We start from the raw sequence: 6,120 nt of genomic DNA, 5'->3' as shown, positions 1-6,120 counted from the left end.
CCAGGAACTTCTTCCGGGTCTCCCACGACGAAGCTGGAGCCCAAGCACTTGGGCCATCTTCTGCTTTCCCAGGCCATAGCAGAGAGCTGCATCAGAAGTGGAGCAGCTGGGACTAGAACCGGGGCCCATATGGGATGCTGGTGCCTCAGGCGGAGGATTAACCTACTGCACCACAGTGCCCAGCCCCAGGCTTGCTTTCAATCTTGCTGGTGCTTCCGCCTTGGTGGAAAAGATACTGGAAAGACAAGGCAATTCTGCTCAGAAGACTGGGAATTTAGTGCTTATCCCTGAGGGGTGGGGAGAGAGCCGGCGAGCACAGTATCTTCTTTTTTTTTTTTTTTTTTTTGACAGGCAGAGTGGACAGTGAGAGAGACAGAGAGAAAGGTCTTCCTTTGCCGTTGGTTCACCCTTCAATGGCCGCCACGGCTGGCGTACCACGCTGATCCGATGGCAGGAGCCAGGTACTTCTCCTGGTCTCCCATGGGGTGCAGGGCCCAAGCACCTGGGCCATCCTCCACTGCACTCCCTGGCCACAGCAGAGAGCTGGCCTGGAAGAGGGGCAACCGAGACAGAATCCGGCGCCCCGACCGGGACTAGAACCCGGTGTGCCAGCACCGCAAGGCGGAGGATTAGCCTAGTGAGCCACAGCGCCGGCCGAGCACAGTATCTTGGAAGGACTCATTTGCCTGGGTCTTCCTCTGGGGCCACCCACCCAGCATGCACTGTCTGGCAGGGGACACCCAGGGAGATAGTTGTACAGGGAGTCAGAGCGCCAGTGAGCCTGCCATGCCAAGGGCTGGGAGACACAGAACCAGCATCAGGAACTTCCCATTCAGAGCCCAGTATGCTTTCTATTCTTTTTTTTTTAAACATTTATTTGTTTGGAATGCAAAGCCATAGAGAAAGAGAAAGACAGACAGACTTCTCATCCACTTGTTCACTCCCCAAATGCCCACAACAGCTGGGGCAGGCCCAGGCTAAAGCCAGGAGCCAGGAACCCTGCCTGGGTCTCCCACATGCATGACGGGGACCCCAAATACGTGAGCCATCCCCTGCTGCCTCCCAAGGTGTGCAGTAGCAGGAGACTGAAATTGGAAGTGGAGAAGCCAGGACTCCAGTGCCCAGGTATTCTGATACGGGATGCGGGTATCCCAAGAGGGTTCCAATAGCTTCACCAAATGCCAATTTTTCCTTCTTATCTTAGACCAGGCCGAGAAGGCGTCCCCTCCATTGTACCCAGATGTCCCCCTGGGCTAAGAAGAGAAATAAGCAAAGATACTAGCAGGTATGATAACTTTGTGCTGGAAGGAAGGTTCTCGCCTGGCTTCTGGAAGGGCAAGGTCACAGGCTACCATTTCCCCCCACAACCCTGCAACCATCTCTGTTCCCACCCTGTGAGGCCTTGCTGGCTGTCTCCCAGGAGCAGGCCACGTCCTGCGGTGAAAAAGACCTGCACACGTTAACGAACACAAAAATCCAATTAAGCTGCCGGGCAGGAAATGTAATCATTGGGAACAAAGCATGTCACCACCATGAGACGCTATTTCTCTCCAAAGGTGATGACTACAGGTTTGCGTGCGGAGGCTCCGTGTGCCTCAGCTTCCCAGGGTAACAGGCGCTGTTCTTCGGGGGCTTGGGCTCTGAAAGGTCACATAGTGTTCCTACTACAGGAGAGCAGAGCCCTGGGCTGGTGCAATACAGCACACACACACACACGCACACACACACACACCCAACAGGACAGGTGCATGAGGAATGAGAGCCCTGCAAACTGTTGGCAAGATCGGATCCATAGCCGCTCCCTCAAGGAGTCCTTGGGCCAGAGACCTCTGTAAGGTAGCGTGTGGATCTGGAAACCCAAATGAACAGACACACACTTGGTACTGAAGCTCCTTGGTGCAAAGCACCCTTCGCACACAGGAAGAGTGGGCATGATTAGCCCTATCCAACTTAGGAAGAGATTGAGGCACCAGCTGGGGGAGCAGAGGACCCACACGGAACCGTCTGGGAGCTAAGAACTGGATGGATCCCTGGCAGGTCTGTTTGGAAGTGGCCAGGAGAGCCAAAGATGCCGCACGGGGCACGCAGTGATGGTCAGGGGGTGTGAACCCTGGGCCGGGAGGGCAGCTGCACCCGGGACTGAATGTGCAGGAGTGGCCCGGCTCTTACCACGCACCTGCCCTTGCCACAGCCATTCTTCCCCCAAGAGCCATCTTCCCAGGCCCTCCCCTTGCTTGTTGGCTGCAAATCCCACAGCGAGCGCTGTGGGGAGGAAGGAGCAGGAGGCGACGACGGGCAGCTGCCTGCACAGCCACGGGCCAGTGCTCTGAGCAGCGTCTCCCAGCACAGGACCCGCATGTGGCCCCGCGCCACCGGCAGTGCGCTGGTCTAAGTGCGAAAAGTCACTCCAGATTCTAAAGACTTGGGGCGAAAGAAAAAAAAAAAGATACCAAATATCTCGTTGATACGTTGTATGTCGGTTACATAGAGAACCCAACTTTCAGCTGTCTTGTGTTAAACTGGATGTACTGAAATCGATTTTGTCGGTTCCGTTTTACATTTTGAAATGTGACTTTCCCCCATAATTAAAAAGGAGTAGCTTTCAATTGTTCTCAGTACCACCACACAAAGACAAACATGGACTGCAATCGTTAATTAGCTTAATTTAGTTAATTTGGCCATTCCACACTCTACATCTTATTTCAAAACACCATATTGCACGCCGTTAAAAAAAATAGGCAATTGTTATTTGCCAATTAAAAGCGAAACAGAGAGACAGACAGATGGACAGGGAGACAGAGCAAAAGACAGAGATGGACAGAAAGAGACAGACAGGCAGAGAGAGAGAGACAGACAGACAAAGCAATGGATGCAGAGACAGAGGGACGGATAGACAGAGCAACAGAGCAGAGTGACAGAGAGATGGACAGACAGAGAGCAACAGACAGAGAGACAGAAAGAGTGACACAGAGACAGAGACAGACAGAATGACAGAGAGAGACAGACAGAGACAGAGAGCTCTCATCCCCTAGCTCACTCCCCCACATGCCTGGGAACCAGATTCTCAATTCAGGTCCCCCAGCTGGGTGGCAGGGACCCAAGCACTGGAGCCTTCACCTGGTGACCCCAGGGTGCACACTAGCAGGAAGCCGGAACCCACAGCAGAGCCAGGGCTCCAACACAGCACCCTGATGTGGGCCGTGGGTGTCCCACGTGTTCCCACCCCGGATGTTCCATTCTATTGGAACAATGCCGGTGCTCCCTGACCTACGATGCCTGGACTTACCATTTTTCAATTTTTCAAGGGTGCAAAGATCATACACGCTCAGGAGAAGCCAGACTCCGAGCTTCGGTGTCTTCCTGAGCTAGAGCAATGCGGTCTGGTGCAGACGGTGGCCAGCAGCCCTGAGCTCAGCTCCCAGGCACCCCTACGCTCACCGGGCGAGACAGCAGAGCCCTCCACGGGGCTCGGCCTTTCTGAGCTGGGATGCGGGGGGCTCTAGACACCTTTCACTTAAAATGTTTTCAGCCACAGAGGGTTTATTGAAAGCTGAAGACCTGTTTTCCTTTGGTTCCTCATGCCTGATTTCTGGGAAATCTGGGAACATATCTCCCCCGGAAAGTCCCAGGCAAGTCAGAGCAGTGTTGCATCGTGGGTAATGGTTTGGGTGTCCCCACAAAGGCCCATGGATTGGGAGCCTGGTCCCGGAGCCTTACGTTGACGGTTACTGGGTTGGGGGTGGAGATTGATGCAACTACGGTGTCTGGGAGGTGGGCCCAGTGGGCATCTTTAGATCATTGCGGGCGTGCATTCTTGCGAGGGAGGTGGTTACTGAAGCTGAGTGCCGCACACCCCACTCTCTGCTTCCCGGCTCACCAACTGATGCCTCCTCTGCACCTGCTGAGCCGTTGCCAGCTTCCACCAGATGTCAGACCAACCGGGCACCAAGTCACTGCATCAGCATGGACAATGACAGCCGCCTCCTCCTTCACAGGGGATGTCATGTCAACCCCTGACCTTTTGGGTAAGGGCCCCGAAACTGTGGACCAACACCCCTGAGAAACTCCTCTTTCCTGGAACATAGCCCAGGGAAGCCTCATCTCTCATACCAGTTGTTCACTCTCACCAGCAAAAACTATTGTTGGAGACCAGACGGAGGGCACCATGCCACTCCCCTGCCAAGGATGGGAGACGGGGCGGGGAGGGCTGTAACAGGAGGGCATCCGGGGGCAGGGCAGCCAAGCAGGACCCTTGGAAGAGCGTCCTGAACTCCTGTGTGACCCAGAGACGGGGAGAGTGACGGCAAGAGCGACGGGAGTGTTGGCCCATCCGTAAATGACAAAGCGCACTCCAAGCCTACTTTGTAGCTCACCTCCTCGGCGAGAGGGTAATCAAGGAAAATGAAGTGTGGAGGAGACGGCCGCACACCCCACGAGCGAGTGAAGTGCCCGGGAGGGAACAAATAGGCTCTTGACCGGCAGGCTGAGTGCGTCAGGGGACGCGGGGAGTATCTCTGAGAGCAACGAGGCAGAAGACCGGCTGGGACTGACGCAAGAGGACACAGATGTCTATAGGGGGAAGGTGGGGGTCTTGCCAAGACCCAGGAGTTGAGAAAGACATTTTGAGAGTCTCAGGGCCAGAGATCTTGTAAGCCAAACCCAGCACCGGGTTGGGGGAGGGGTCTCAGACAAGCGGAGACCCTGCTCCTTTGTCGTGGCTCAGACCCCTGCCACTGTCACCCCAGGACTCCCAGGCTCCCTGCCTGCCTGTGTTGCCCCACTCAGCACATGGTTTAGGAGCACCTGATCCCGGGTCTGCTCACCACGCAGACAGTTTGAAGCCCCAAGGGCGGAGGCCAGAGCTCTTCTGTCCTCACTCCTGTGCATGGACAGGCAGCGAGGGTCCGGCAGGTGTGTCTGGAGGTGGAGAAGGACCTCAGCGGGCAACGTCTCACAGCCGAGCCTTGGGAAATATCAACCACTCAGGGCCAGGTATTTATCACATAGCAGAACACCTGGCGGCTCTGCCCCTGAGTCCAGCTTCTGTTTCTACGCCCCCTGAAAGGCGGCAGGTGACGGCTCAGCTGGCTGGGTCTGGGCCACCATGCAGATGAAAGACCTTGATTGAGATCTTGACTCCGGGCTTCTCCCTGGCCCAGCGCCAACTGATGCAGGCATTTGGAGGAGCGACCCAGCGATGGGAGCGCTCTCCCTCTCTCTTTTTCTGTGTCCCTCTGCCTTTCCGATAAATAAAAATAAAAACATTGGAAAAAAAAAAAAAGCCCTGTGCAAAAAAAGACCTACATGAAAGATCGCTGTGAGTGAGATCCCGGTGGAAAGAAAGGGCCATCCAAGAAAGAGGTACCTTTCTCTGAAGGGAGGAGAGAACCTCCACTCTGACTATGGGTGACTGACAAGTGGGCGACGGTAAGCTCAGACCTGAGTGGGTTAGCCCTCAGGTTCCCTTCCCTGCTGGGCAGTCTTCCTGCCTCTTAGCAAGTAGCCTCTGGTGCCACTGGAGGCCACACCTCGGCGGCCACGCTTATCTCGATTCTGTTGGCGTGTCCCGCATAGTAGACTTTGTATTATATTTTTTTTCAGCATTCCCCTCTTGTTTGATCCCACATGTACACAGGGTCTTCCGAAAGTTTGTGGAGTCTCTGTGCGATGCTTTCCAAAAAGACGTTTGTTAACATAAGAAACTTGTCTTTCTATTTCATTTTCCCATAGACATTGGAAACACTCTCAGATGTCCGTTTTACACCTGCTTTTATTTTTAGACTCCAAAATGTCTACCCTGGTCCCCTCCCGCGCCCAGGGTGGTGCTCCGTGTGCATCTCCATCTCTGCACTTCAGGAACACACGTGCCCCAGATTGAGGGACAGACGCCACCGCTCGCTTTGTGCTCGCCCTTCTATGTTTCTCTTCTGAAATCCGATTGTTCCACAGCTCGCAGGCTGTGGCAGGCAATCAGTCCAAACAGAGATACTGTCAGGGCCGGCAGATCCAAGAGAACGTGTTTCTGGGGTCAGAGTTGCCTCTTTCTTATGATTTTGCCTGCGCCATGCAGACGCACCTTGCCAATAACAAAAAGAACAGCGATGAGGATGAGTGGGAGGA

This window comes from Oryctolagus cuniculus, chromosome 8 (genome assembly GCF_964237555.1).
Source record: "Oryctolagus cuniculus chromosome 8, mOryCun1.1, whole genome shotgun sequence".
Classification (NCBI taxonomy): Eukaryota; Metazoa; Chordata; class Mammalia; order Lagomorpha; family Leporidae; genus Oryctolagus; species Oryctolagus cuniculus.
This window is presented reverse-complemented; position numbering follows the sequence as displayed.